The following is a 13,849-nucleotide window of genomic DNA, read 5'->3' as shown; positions in this document are numbered from 1 at the left end:
AGCAAGCAGGGTTGAGAGGGCAAGTGCTGACCAGCCCTCTTTCTTCCCCTGTCTGCTGTTACTAGGTCACGGCACACACACACACGTGCACACACACACACCACTCCTGCACGCACTTCTCCTTGTGGTCAGCGTGGCCACCAGGGACAGGGGTAATTTAAGCCCTCCTTGATGTAGCCTATTCATCACTGTCCCGCCGCCGCGCTTCAAAATTAAAGTGCGATCTACAAAGTTGGACCGAAATGAGATAAAAAATTGGCAGAGGTCACGCCGGGCCGCGCCACTCAAAAACACACAGCTGGGTCACGGCGAGGAGGAGGGGGGTCATTTCTGTTTATTGCATTCATGGTTTTAATTTGACATTTTTGAGGAAAAACAAAAAATATAAGTCATAACTCGGACAGATGTGGAGCTAAATCCACAACTTTAGTCTCACATTTAATGCACATTTCCAGATCTATGATCATGAAAATGTTTTAAATCTGCAGTAATTAACGTCCTATCCACTCAAGAGGATTCGATCAAATACATTAATGAAAAAAGCTACAAAACTCCTGGAAACCTGGAGGTTTTGATTGAGTTTGGGTCATTTTCTGCCCACAATGAGCGGCGTTCGCCCCACAGCACAGGTGAGCATCAGACCTGCACGTTCTCTGTCTTTGCTGTCCCACTTCTGTCTGCGCCGGCACCGAGCTCCTCCCTCTGGCTGTCAGAAGTCCTGGGGAGACGCCGCTTCCTTTTCTTAGAGTCCTCCTTACAATAGCTGAAAAAATATGAATCTCTTACGTTTCACTCTTTACACAAATCATCAACCATTTTCAGGATTTTAAGACAAAAAAAGACAGATGAGGGTCTTAAACGGATCAAATGTTTATTAAAAAGTAAAATTGCTCAATATTAATATGAAAAAAGATGAAAATAAGAAATTATTATTTGAGTTTTAACATTTAATTCAATTTATTTAAGTGTCTAAAAAGTACAAATCCATCAAACGTGGGATCAACCGGCTTAAATGATCAGCAGATCTTTACTTTGCTTGAATACTTTTGACCGTCTGCAGAATCTGGTTCAGCTTTTAGACCCAAAGTCGGACCGACAAACCTGCAGCTTTGATACGAAGAGTTTGGAAAGTTCACAGAAAGATCCAGTTTTTGACCCGACACCTCAGTGGTGATATTCTTATTCCGTTATGATTAGAACTCTTCAAGCTTTTCAAAATAAAATAGAAATACCTGAAGGTTATTACTAAATAGGTCACAAATAAATCAGTCAAAAAAAAAAAAAAAGTAACATTATTAGTGTTTTTTCAGTCAGGAATTTTGACTTCTGCAGATAAAATCATTGAATATTTAACAGTTTTGAATAAATATAATTACTCTTTTCTTTCAGATTGATTTAAATTAAACTGTTTTAAATCTTTTAGGTTTAGTTTTTAGCTTCTCAGATCAAACTATGTTTCTGTAAATTGATGAATGAGAATCTGGTAGGTTTTCATCATTGAGGCTGAAAGATTTGATTTATTATGTTGTGTGTACCTAAAAGCCATCCTGTTTTTTTAAAACAAAAATGGACTGAAAAATCACAAAACAGAAAAAAGAACAGAAAATGGGTTCTTCTTCTTCTTCTTCTTGTTATTTTGAGCAGAAAAGTCTAAATTTTAAGCAGATTTTATGTCCAAACGAGCAGAAAGTTTCAGTTTTATACCCTGTTCAGCAGTTTGACCTTTCAACGGCAAACATTTCAAAAAATGGTGGCTTTAGCAAAGATGGACTCTCCGAGAAATTTATAGGAGGAGGAAGACGAGGAAGCAGTTTTTGTGGACCACAAACCTCTAAACTAACTTGGCTGATGTTTTCGGAGCGGCTCTTTCCGAGGAAGCGCTGATGAAGAGCCTGACGAGTGGCTGTGTTTATCTGCGTACAGTATGACGGCACTCTGCAGAGTGAGTCACTGCTTCCTCCACGGCGGTGTGTGTGCTGAAACCACACTGACAGCTGCAGCTCATTACAGGCACCATTACTGATGGGGACTGCTGGGGGAAATTCCTTCTTCCTCAGAGAGAACCATCCTGTTTACGCAAACGCACCACATCTGCACCTGAAACAAACACCGTACACCTACGCCCAGGTGAGAGGCTTAGAGAAGGGCCGGCTCAGGTACCACTGCTGGAGAATGGACAGCTTCCCTTTCACGAAGCTCCTATGGGGGGGTTGTAAGCACAGCCACGGGGGGAGCGCTCTTCAGAGGAGATGAGATCACCGGAGCGGTGGGAGCTCTGCTGCAAACACACACCTCCACAGAGCGCACAGTGTCCGGCAGACGCACATGTGCTGGAGTCATTAGAGAGGACTCCATTACTGCAGCGCCCAAAATAGAAGTTCGTCAAAGTTAAGAGACCACCGGGGCTTTGACGTCAAGTCAGAAATATTTCACTTCGCCGTCACAGACGTTTGACAGAAACGCTAATCTGACACCAAAATATCAAACGTGTCTTTACTCTGGAACTTATTGTAATGCATTTGATTTTTTTCTCTCCAATGACCAAAAGTTTTATAAAGAATAGAGTTGAAGACTCGCCACAAAGTTTCTATGGCAACCATTCCAATTTGAGAGCATCTCTTTTCCCAAAACATAAAAACAAAGAAGCAAATGAGAAGCACTCATGGGCGATGTGTTGGAGGGAAATCCGTTCTGCTTTTGGCTGCATTTTCCTCATTTCCTTTTCCATTTTTGGATTCCTCCCTCGTGTTTTCTTTATAGCGGGGGTCCCCAAACTTTTTCTTGCGACTGTTTTCTTCTCTGATGGGGGGCCGGGGTCAGTTTGTAGTCTCACAGAAAAAGTGTAAAGATTTAGGGTTTTCCAGAAAGCCACACAAAGCCAAAATTTAATCATTCATTTCTGTCATCTTCACATAAGAATAATACTGAAACATTTTAAAAATTAACCTAACTAGATATATAGTGTTACCTGGGATAATGCTAGTGTGAATGCCGTAAGCTGAATGTGGTCGATGAAGATACTGAAACTGATAGTTAAAAATGTTGAAGCTGATAGATGGAAATACTTTAGCCGAAAGCTTTCTAAAATATTAGCTAAACTCCAAATTCAAAAAAAAAAAAAAAAAAGGAAAACAGTTTTGAATTGGCCCAAAACAGCTAACATAATAGTAAAATATGAACTAAACTCAAAATTAGTCCAAAAACTAGAAAAAAAGTCTAAGTTAGCCAAAACAGCTAGCGCAATGCTAAATATTAGCTAAACTCCAAATTTCAAAACTTGATATTTGTCGTTTGGTAAAAACACAAAAATGAACTCAAATATGTGGTGGAATTAACCCTTTAACACCCGAGGCGTCGTCGGTGACGCCTAAACACCAAATCTTTAACACGCTGTAACTTTTCAACCGTTAACACGATAATTCGAGCAGATTCCGAAGGAGAAAAGTGACCGAGTCCATAATCGAAGAACATAAACACTGGAGCTTCGGTGTTTAAGGGTAAAAAAAAAACAGGAAAGTTGAATCAATTGAAGAAATTTTCATCTTTAGTTAAAATTTAGTTAAAAAATGTAAATTCTAGCTAAAATCTGTCTCATCCCCATTTTCCAAAAATTAAAACTCTGGAGGCTAAAAATCAGAGAAAATCCATTCTGAAATGATTAATACGTTCAGAATTGTTCCTCTTATTTCATTGCTCATAATTTAAACAATCAAAACAACACAAAAGAGCTCCTCCTCCTTTTGTTCCAGATCAGACGCTCGTTGAAGCCTCTCTGCTCCACCTCTGTTTGTCCCACCGAACTGCTCTGCATCAAACGGGGCGCCGCTGTCTCCGCCTGGAGAAGCAGCGTTTCGGCACCACGTCCCACCGAGAAACTAACCGGAATCTAACGAGAAACTAACTTTCCCGTCTGTCAGCCGTTTCTCCCAGCATTAGTCTGCAGAGACGCAGTTTTCAGCTCAGGATCTAATTTTAGCTCTGTCGCGCTCTGTTTGTGCCTCTCAGTCAAGTGGGTCACCGATTTTATACCAAATGAATCGTCTGAAAGGTCCTCCGACAGACAGATCCTCACATCTCTGAGCTCTACATCGGAGACGGACAAAGGGAAACGGAAAAGTTTACCGGCCCACAGAATTGACCACATGACTGTGGAGCTTCAGGAGCATCAGTTGAGCTTTGTAATGGCGGGAAAGTTTCTCCCAAGACAATTTAAGGCCTTCATTAAGGATGGACACGGAGAAAAAACTGTAGAAATAGAAGAAATAGACATCCACTCAAACTCTGAACGTGAAAAATCACTTTATGTTCCAGTTTTTGTTGCAGTATTTTCATGCAGAGGTGATCAAACCTTTACGCTCCCTCTGCGTTCTGCTTTGACCTAAACTATTGACTACATTTTGAATCTTTTGATTGGCGATTATCTACAGTGTTTGGACAACATGGGGAGTCATTAGCTGCGTTTTCATCACACATATGTGCAAAACTGTATTGAAATTCTAGAAATGTTGAAAAAACAAGATTTCACAATGAAAATGTTTCCATTGAATCCTAAATATGCAAATAAACAGAAACCAACTGACGTGATAAGTCATTAGAAACACGGCGATGGATGATAACAGGTATTTTTACAAAATTTGGTTTACTAAAAGGGAGCATTTGGGTGACTTCACAGCAGTCTTGCGCACATTTATTGCGCATGCAGCACCCGTGCAGCTTTTTACTAGTTCAACTTCTAAATATTGCACTTTGCAGTCCTCAGTTGTTTCATATGACTTTACCGTAGTAAATTGTTTAGTCTCAACGACTGTGTTGCAGCCGTAGGGCGGTCGACTCCTGATTGAGATATTGTGGGTTCGATTCCCGCCTTGCCCCCTCATGTGTCGAAGTCACAGAACCCAGAATTGCCTGTGGTGGAAGGTTGGCACCAGTGTTCAGCAGCGGAGCGACCATCAGTGTGTGAATGGGTCTGTGACTGTAAGGCGCATTGGGCCTTCCAGGAAGGTAGAAAAGCGCTACACAAGTTTACTATACAAATATACTAAACAAATATACTATACAAGTATACTATACAAGTATACGCCATCACTTTACGGTAGTAAAATTCTAGACATTACAGTAGTAACATCCTGCATATTGCTACACTTGATGGTAGTAACGTATTTAATATAATGTTATTGTAGTAAAATTAACACTTTTCCACTGTATTGTTATTCAAGCGCGATGGTTGAATGGTGATTCCGTTTGACAACTTATGACGAGCTGTGACGCCGTTGGATTTCTCGTGGCGTCCGCTGTGCAGCGCCCAGGACAGCCACTTCCTACCAAGAAGCGCATTTCATTCATAAAAAGTGTTTCCATAGCAGTTTTGCCATGGAAACATTTCAATATGCCCCAAAAACCACCTCCTCTTTGAAGTGCAAAAACTTTTTTAAAAAATGCGAGTCTTTTTCTAAATTATGGTGTTTTCATTAAGATAATTTATTACCGAAAAATTAAAGAAGAAGTCGTGCATCTGCTCTCAACAGGCCGTGCGCGAGCTTCCACAGAGCCTAACGTACATTCGTTCTGACTGTACATAGGAGCCTTCTCCATATGCTTCTGCGCTCATAACGGACGGGACGCCTGTTAAACGCAGCGGCCCCAGTATCTCCCTTACCGACTGGCAGCTCGGCGCCCTTAAGCCGTGTTCAGACGCTAAGCGAGCTGACATCCTCGCTGGAATCACGTCTGCTCCACGCCTGTCTGAATTAGCGCTCCGCTGCCGGGCTGCAGCGGCCAACAGAGGGAGGGAGGGGGGTCAATATGCTCAAATGATTTTCCACTTCTGCACAGCGCGGCCGCTTGTAGCTTTAGGATGTTTAGTGACACAAATGACGGCGTGATTTTCTTAATATGTCTGCTGCTCCTCAGACGTCTCCCGTGAGCCGGAGATGAGTGATGCTGCAGGAAATAGGAAGCAGTTTTCCTGACAGCAAGCAGATGCTGACCAGCAGATCAGTTTGATCACGCCTCCGAGGTTTGGGACTCACGCTGGGATCTGCTGCACGCCCCGTGGAGGGTTATGAGTGTGAAGTCCGAGGGAGTTTGTAAAGGCTTTCCGTCTGAAGTGTCAACCTCCCAGAGAGAGGATCAAGTGCTAAGCTGGGAATCAGAGGCTCAGCGTCTGCCGTGGGATGCGGGGACGGCCAAGTGATATATCCTTTTATCTGCTACCGCGGATGACCACGAGTCTGACCGGAGCTAAATCCACACTCTGGAGGGAGGGGGGCGGCGAGTGGGTGTGCTGGTGTGTGCTGAGACGTCCAGAGGTGAGCTGGGGGGAGCGAAGAGGTGAAAGGTCAAACACACATGTGTGAGGGGGTCAGTGAGCAGCCTGGCAAGCGGAACAGAAACCTCATCCACAAAGACACACAGTGTGTGAGTCGGTGTGAGTCTGTGTGAGTCGGTGTGAGTCGGTGTGAGACACATGAAAGGGGCGAGTGGAAAACCTTCCAGCTGTGTTATCATCTATGAATGGCACCTTCTCGTTTGTTTTAGCCATTTCTCAGAAACCTTCAGCTCAAACCTGCCTGAAGTGGTGCACGCATCAGCACAGGTGGGTTTGAAAATCCACAAACACATCTGTCACCTGATCCGGATCTAAAGTAAAACCCGGTTCTGCTGAGGCAGAGCCTGTCCAGCACAAGTTGACCTACTTTTTTAGATTTTGTTTCATTTGAAATACCCAAACTCCTATATTGTTTACATAATTAACCTAACTTCAATGGATTCTGAGAAAAGCCACTTTTCAGCGAAAGGCAACACTTTACAACAGTCGTGTACTACACTTTTACAGTTGTAAAGTGGTGCACATCCCAGCACTTTTTGATAGTAGGTACTACATTTTATCAAAGTAAGTTGTTTTATTTTCACTTCACTTTAGGTAATGAATTGCTCACTTTACAGTTGTGAATTGTTAACAATTAAAACACTTTACAGTAGTAAAGTACTATACTTTAAGGTAGTAAATAGTTTAATTTACAACACTTTATGGTACTGAAGTACTACAATTTACAGCAGCAACATACTGCACTTTAAGGTAGTAAATAGTTTAATTTACAACACTTCATGGTACTGAAGTACTACACTTAACAGCAGTAAAGGGAAGTGTTTAAAAATGCATCACTTTATAACATACAAATACTTTACCACAACAAATTGTTTAATATGGCAAAAATTTCCTGGTAGTAAAAAAAATACACTTTAATGCTTTAAATTGTTAATTATGACTACAATAGTATCATTTTTCTCTTTACAGTAGTAAAGTGTTGTACATTGCAACACTTCACAGTGGTAAAGTACTACACGTCATAGTAGTAAAACTTTGAATATTGCAACATTGTATGATAGTACTGTAGTACACTTTACTGTAGTAAACTGTGTAATATGACTGTACGGTGGTAAAATTCTACACTTTAGAGCAGTAAAATGTTTAAATACACAATGGCACTTTTCGGTACTGCAGTACTACACATGGTATGAAACTGTTTAACAGCACTTCAAGGTAAAATTCTACACTTTATAATACTAAAGTGTTATATATCACAACACTCTACGGCAAAAAAATAACTCACTTTACACCTGTAAATTGCTTACTATCACATTACTGTGGTAAAATTTTACACGTAAAAATAGTAAAGTATTATACATACCATAGCACTTTATGGTAATATAGTACTACACATGGTAGGAAACTGTTTACCAGATCTTTAAGGTAAAATTCTACACTTTATAATACTAAAGTGTTATATATCACAACACTCTACGGCAAAAAATAACTCACTTTACACCTGTAAATTGCTTACTATCACATTACTGTGGTAAAATTTTACACGTAAAAATAGTAAAGTATTATACATACCATAGCACTTTATGGTAATATAGTACTACACATGGTAGGAAACTGTTTACCAGATCTTTAAGGTAAAATTCTACACTTTACAGTACTAAAGTGCTATATATCACAACACTCTACTGTAGTAAAATAACTAACTTTACACCTGTAAATTGTTTATCATCACTTTACAGTGGTAAAATTATACATTTTACAGTAGTAAAGTGTTGTATATCACAACAATTTATTATTGTGAAATGTTGTAAATCAAAAAAATTTACAGTAGTACATTGTTATATCCCACAACACTTTACAGTAGTAAAATGTTATATATCACAACATTTTACAGTAGTACACGGTTATATACCACAACACTTTACTACTGCAAAGCATTTTATATCACAAAATGTGACTGTAGCACAGTTTTATATATCACAACACTTTACAAAAATACAATGTTATATGTTTCAACATTTTACAGTAGTAAAGTGTTATTTATCACAACATTTTACAGTAGTAGTGTTATATACCACAATACTTTACAGTAGTAACATGTTGTATATCACAACATTTTACAGTAGTAAAGTGTTATATACCACAACACTCTACTACTGCAAAGTGTTTTATATCACTAAATGTGACTGTAGCACAGCTTTATATATCACAACACTTTACAGTAATACAATGTTATATATTTCAACATTTTACAGTAGTAAAGTGTTGTATACCACAAAACTTTACAACTGTAAAGTGTTTTATATCACAAAATCTTACAATAGTATGGTTATATATACCACAACACTTACAACACAGTAGTAAACTGATATATACCCTGACACTTTACCGTAGTAAAGTGTTATATATCACAACACTTTAGAGTAGTAAAGTGTTTTATATAATAACACTTTACAGCAGTAAAGTGTTATTCATCACAAAATTTGACAGTGGTAAAGGGTTTTGTATCACAACACTTTACAGTAATACAATGTTAAATATTTTAACATTTCACAGTAGTAAAGTGTTGAATAACACAAAACTTTACAACTGTAAAGTGTTTTATATCACAGAATCTTACAGTAGTACAGTTATATATATCACAACACTTTAGAGTAGTAAAGTGTTTTATATAATAACACTTTACAGTAGTAAAGTGTTATTTATCACAAAACTTAACAGTAGTAAAGGGTTTTGTATCACAACACTTTACACTACAACACTTATTACACTTTATAGCAGTAAATTAATTAATTTCGCTACACTTTACAGTACTCAGTTGTGTAATACAGTAGTAAAATTCTACACTTTACAATTATGAATTGTTTACTATCACTTTACAGTCATGAAATCTAAACTTTAAAGTTGTAGAGTCCTATATATATCAACACTACTGTAGCAAAGTACTACACATTATAGTAGTAATTCATTTAGTTAATAAAACCAGAAAGAATCTTGGGCAGAACAACCTGTTTGGGTTTGATATTTTCGTCGTAGGGAAACTAATCTGGCTTGATACGTGCGGGGGAGGGGCAGCGCAGGAGGAAGTGCGATAAAAGCCATACCGTGTTCCTGTTTTTCCTTCTCCATGGAAACACGGTTGGGTCACACCTTCATCTCCTGCTTTTTCCAGGTTCACCAGAAGAAGGGCGGGAACCAGCGACCCGGAACGCTCGACCTCAGCTGGAACCGGCCCAGCCGGCGTGCGTTTACCCATCCGCCGCATCAGCCGTCGCTTTGTCTGACGGACACCTAAATGCACCTCCTGGTTCTCAGCGTGAACCTTCAGGTCTCACATCAGATTAACCCAGATTCACACACAAAGGCGTACGCAGTCGCTGCACATCGCCTCCACCTCTGAAGCTGAAGGGAGATCCTGCTGGCGTGAAAGCTCTGACAGGAGAGCAGGGCGAGTACACAGGAAGTACATTAGATTTCACTCCTCAGTCTTCTCATCTCAGAGCCCGGACGCCGCTCTGAACACACCGTGTCAGGGATGGAGCTCAGCACGCCGCACAAGCTGCCAGATGAAATATTTAAATGAAAAGTGGCAGCATGGAGGAGAACCGGAGAGAAGAAGAGTGACAGTATTCAGACGAGAAAGCATCTTCTCACCCTCTGAAGTTCAGCTCAGAGCAACACTCACAGCTCTTTACGTGTTCGTGGACGGAAAGAGAGAGGAGCAGAAATTAGAAAACTAAATCATGAAAACCACCAGCAGGCGTCAACACTCCAGCCGTTTATCACTCAAAGCTCACATTTTTATTATTTTATCAAACAAAAATAGGATGTTAAATTGACCTGCACACATTTATTTATTTGTCTTACAAAGCCACTGTTATTTAAGGATAATTATGACGTTTGGACATGTAGATACGACAAAAGTAAAGGTTTTATTAATGATGCTATGTTAAGACTATCAGGCTAAATGGACATTTTTAAAGATCATCTAATAATTACAGATAAAAAATATCTCATCTCTTCTCAGGAGATTAGAAAAAGGATTTCTTAATGAATTTTAATTTATCAATTTAATTCCTAGATGCCTTCAAATTTACTGTAATTTATAATTCATAATAAGCAAAAAATCAGTGAATTTTGCTCCATTGCTAGAAATAAATTCAGATGTCAACTTTAAAAAATAAATTAGCATTTCCCTTCATATATTTAGCTTACTATATTTATTTTTTACACACATTAAAAAGTTTGTGACAAAATTTTAAGATAAAATATATTTTTAGAGGAAAATAAATCATAAACATTTTAGTTCTTTGAATAAATTTGACTTGAAACTGGATTTACAGGAAAAAAGCATTTTATATAAAAGTTTTTTAAATTATAATCTTTAAAAAAAACTAATGTTACAAAAAATCTTTTTTATTTTGTATTTAGGATTCTATTTTCTGAAATCTTGGAGGCTTTGAAACCTCTGGTTATGTTTTACAACTTTGTTTTTTCTAGAAACAGATTTATTAATTTTAGTTTAATGCTTTTAGGAATAAAAAAAAAAAACAGATTGTTTTCTGCTCTCAGTGAGAAAAAGTCTTCCTATAAGTGTATTTATTAAATGACAATAAATAAGAAGTGAGATTGAACTGAATAGTGTGATGTCTGCTGTCATTTGTTGTAAAATATTTAATATTTCGGTTTCTCAGAGAAGGTTTTTTTCTCGTTTGGTGACTCGGGAAGTTTCGGTTCTGCTCTTCGTTTACAAAAGAGTCGATGTTTACATCCAAATTAACACTTTCAGGGTGCTTTTTGTCGTTTCTCCTCCCAGCAGATTCAGACTGGAAGTGCTCACAGTAGTTCAGAGGAAAGTATTACTCCAAATAAACATGGCGTTTCCTGGTTGTGGGTAAGGGGGGGGCATGCGGCCGTGATTGGGTGCAGATGTCTGGCTTTGGCTGCTCCGAATATTTGCTGCAATTCAATAAATAGAGCCGTTAGGAGCCCGGTGTTCCTGCCGCCGGCATGTCAGCAGAGGAAGTCTCACTTTTTCAGTTTCATCTGAAAGCGTTGGTTTAATTGATTCAAAAAAAGGAGGAACAACCAAAAGAAAACCACCTTGTTTCATTTGAGGAGAAGCAGGAGGGTGGAGACACTGACCTCATCCTCCACCTTCCTCCTCCCTCGTCCGCGATCAAATCATCGTACGGAGAAATCCCGCCGATCCGATCCGGCAGAAAGGTCACGCAGAGAGTCCGTAAAATGGATGAAGCCTAATGATTAGCTCAACCTTTACCTAATCAATAATCATTTATCCAACAATATCACCGGCAGCCACAGCCCCATTCGCCATTAACCTCGGCGGCGAGGCGAGAGGCAGTATTGTTTCCTCTGGCAGCTTTATGGCGCTCCGATGAGTGGTAGGCCGGCGAGGAGCTTAAGCCCAGATCTTGATGGCTGCCATCCTATTAAGGGACTGCAGGTATTTGAGCTTAGCGCGGTCACGTAATTACCCCTCTGAGTGATTGACCGGGACACCCGCTCTTCACGGAAGTAGCATCATCAGGGAAAGAAGGTAAATGACGCTCCTGCTTTGGAACTTTGTTCCACTTTCATTTCGCTGGCGTCACATTTACAGCTAAACACAGGAAATATGGGGAAATGTTCCCGGTTTGTGCTCCCCCTTCGCCTCCAGCGCCGTCTCCTCCGAGTCTCTCCATGATGCCATCTTCATCATAACCTCTCCCTTTTTATTGCCTTTAATGACTCCTTCTCTCTTTTCATTAATTCTTTATCGATTTTTTCCCGACGTCGCCTGAATTATTTTCCAATTAAGGGCAAACAAAAAAGGAAAATGGTTGTATATGCGTGTTTGGCTGTAATATCTGGAGTATCAGAATGCAGGAGCGGTAAAGGTCACGGGAAGCTCCGCCTCTCCAAAAGTCCTCCGTCGGGCTGGTGTCTGAAAAACCATTCTGCAACAACAAAACGCTTTTAATTTGACGGTTCCAGACAGTGATGGAGGAGCTCAATAGCAGAAAGATTCAGCAACAAAATTAGCCTCAGAGGTCCATCAGACGGTGTAGTTAATACCCACAGGTCATTAATTACAACAATTATTCAAACTCATATCACAGACACATATTGACTTCTGTTTCTAGTTTTTTTTCTGCTACTTTTCTGATGAAGCCCCTAAAGGCTTAATGGGAAGTGTGTATGTTAAGTATGTGTGCGCTCCTGCGACTGGACTGGGGAATGGAAATGGATTTTTCTCTGCATCTGAATCATAAGCTGTTTATTGCAGTACGCAGGCGACCGTGCACAGCGGCCGTCCCTCTGTTGTCCAATTAGATCCCATTACTATAAAGCTGCGTCGGGCAAAGTGACGGCTAATTATGTAAGATGTCACTCATCAGCCTGATGCAAACACACGGAGGTGAAGCTTCTCTGTCAGGCTGCAAGTCACGAACATGAAATGAATGAAAAAAAAGACAGAAATAATAATAATAAAAAGGAGGGAATTAGCGAATGCGGAGATAAATTATTGGATGAGCTGATCAAGTTTGAGCATTTATTTAGAATTCATTAATCATCTATTGCAGAAAAGCTGGACGGTTCTGGAGGGTTGATGTTCTAATGAAAGGAGTCAAGGTTAAAATTATGATAAAAAATTAAAGTGGATTTTATAAAAACAGTTTCTTTGAATTCGTCTGCATCCTCAGTGGTATATATAACTGTCTTCACATTGCTGTTAGTATCATTATGTTGTTTTTATTTTTTGATAAAATAATGTGTTAAAATCTTCTTGAGGATATTTTTTGTTTTTTGATGATGGAGGACATTTATAAAGAACTTTAAGCGTAAAATTGCATTTCTGATTATTTCTTTATATCATTGTGAATCAGGAGCAGATGAAAAACATGATGTTGCTCCAACACATTCTCTCTCCCAACTCGTCATGGACGTTTGGTTTGGACCCCTCCACGTCGCTTTTTGATTTGTTTAGTGTCCCCGACTCTACGTTTTTTGACATGCTGGGGGTCGCAGTTAAATCAGAGTTCCAGGTGTTTTGTCGGACCTTTCCTCAGGAAGCGGATGGTACTGGTACCCTGACCCGGTCTGCAAACCGGTACTACGTCCAGTAGCGGATGCAGACAGTACCAGGTGCACGGTTCCGGTACTGTCCACGGTACCAGTTCTGGTCTTGAGTTAGGGATACCAGAAACATCAAAAACTGACGTTTAGGGGTCCTTAATCATTAATATGTGACGACATAGGAATGAGGATCTTGGTGTTAGAGCTAGGGTACCAGACCAATACTGGTACCAGTCTGTGTCCAGAGGGTAGGGGACCCCTGATTGGTGCATACATTTTTTATATGATTGTTGCTCGGTCCTAAGCGGCCCTCGGGTTGGTTTGCGGCCCAGAGGTTGGGGACACCCAGAATGTCAAAAAATGACGTGGAGTGGTCCTTAATCAAGCATCAATATGTGACAACTTGGGAATGAGAACAAGTTGGTTTCCCTAACCTGCCGT

The 13,849-nt window shown here is 39.8% G+C and overlaps 1 long non-coding RNA gene across 1 annotated transcript in view; it reads left to right on the top strand.

The window, feature by feature from the left end:
* The window catches only part of LOC112160946, a 16,099-nt gene extending 2,555 nt beyond the window's left edge, over window positions 1-13,544 (top strand). The window contains exon 3 of the long non-coding RNA XR_002921757.2: window positions 9,501-13,544. This is a non-coding gene — a long non-coding RNA (uncharacterized LOC112160946). The remainder of the gene's footprint in view (window positions 1-9,500) is intronic.
* The last annotated feature ends 305 nt before the right edge of the window (window positions 13,545-13,849 follow it).

The sequence above is a fragment of the Oryzias melastigma genome, linkage group LG3, assembly GCF_002922805.2.
Source record: "Oryzias melastigma strain HK-1 linkage group LG3, ASM292280v2, whole genome shotgun sequence".
NCBI classification, from domain to species: domain Eukaryota; kingdom Metazoa; phylum Chordata; class Actinopteri; order Beloniformes; family Adrianichthyidae; genus Oryzias; species Oryzias melastigma.
Note: the sequence above shows the minus strand (reverse complement) of the source record. Positions and strands in the feature narration are given on the sequence as shown.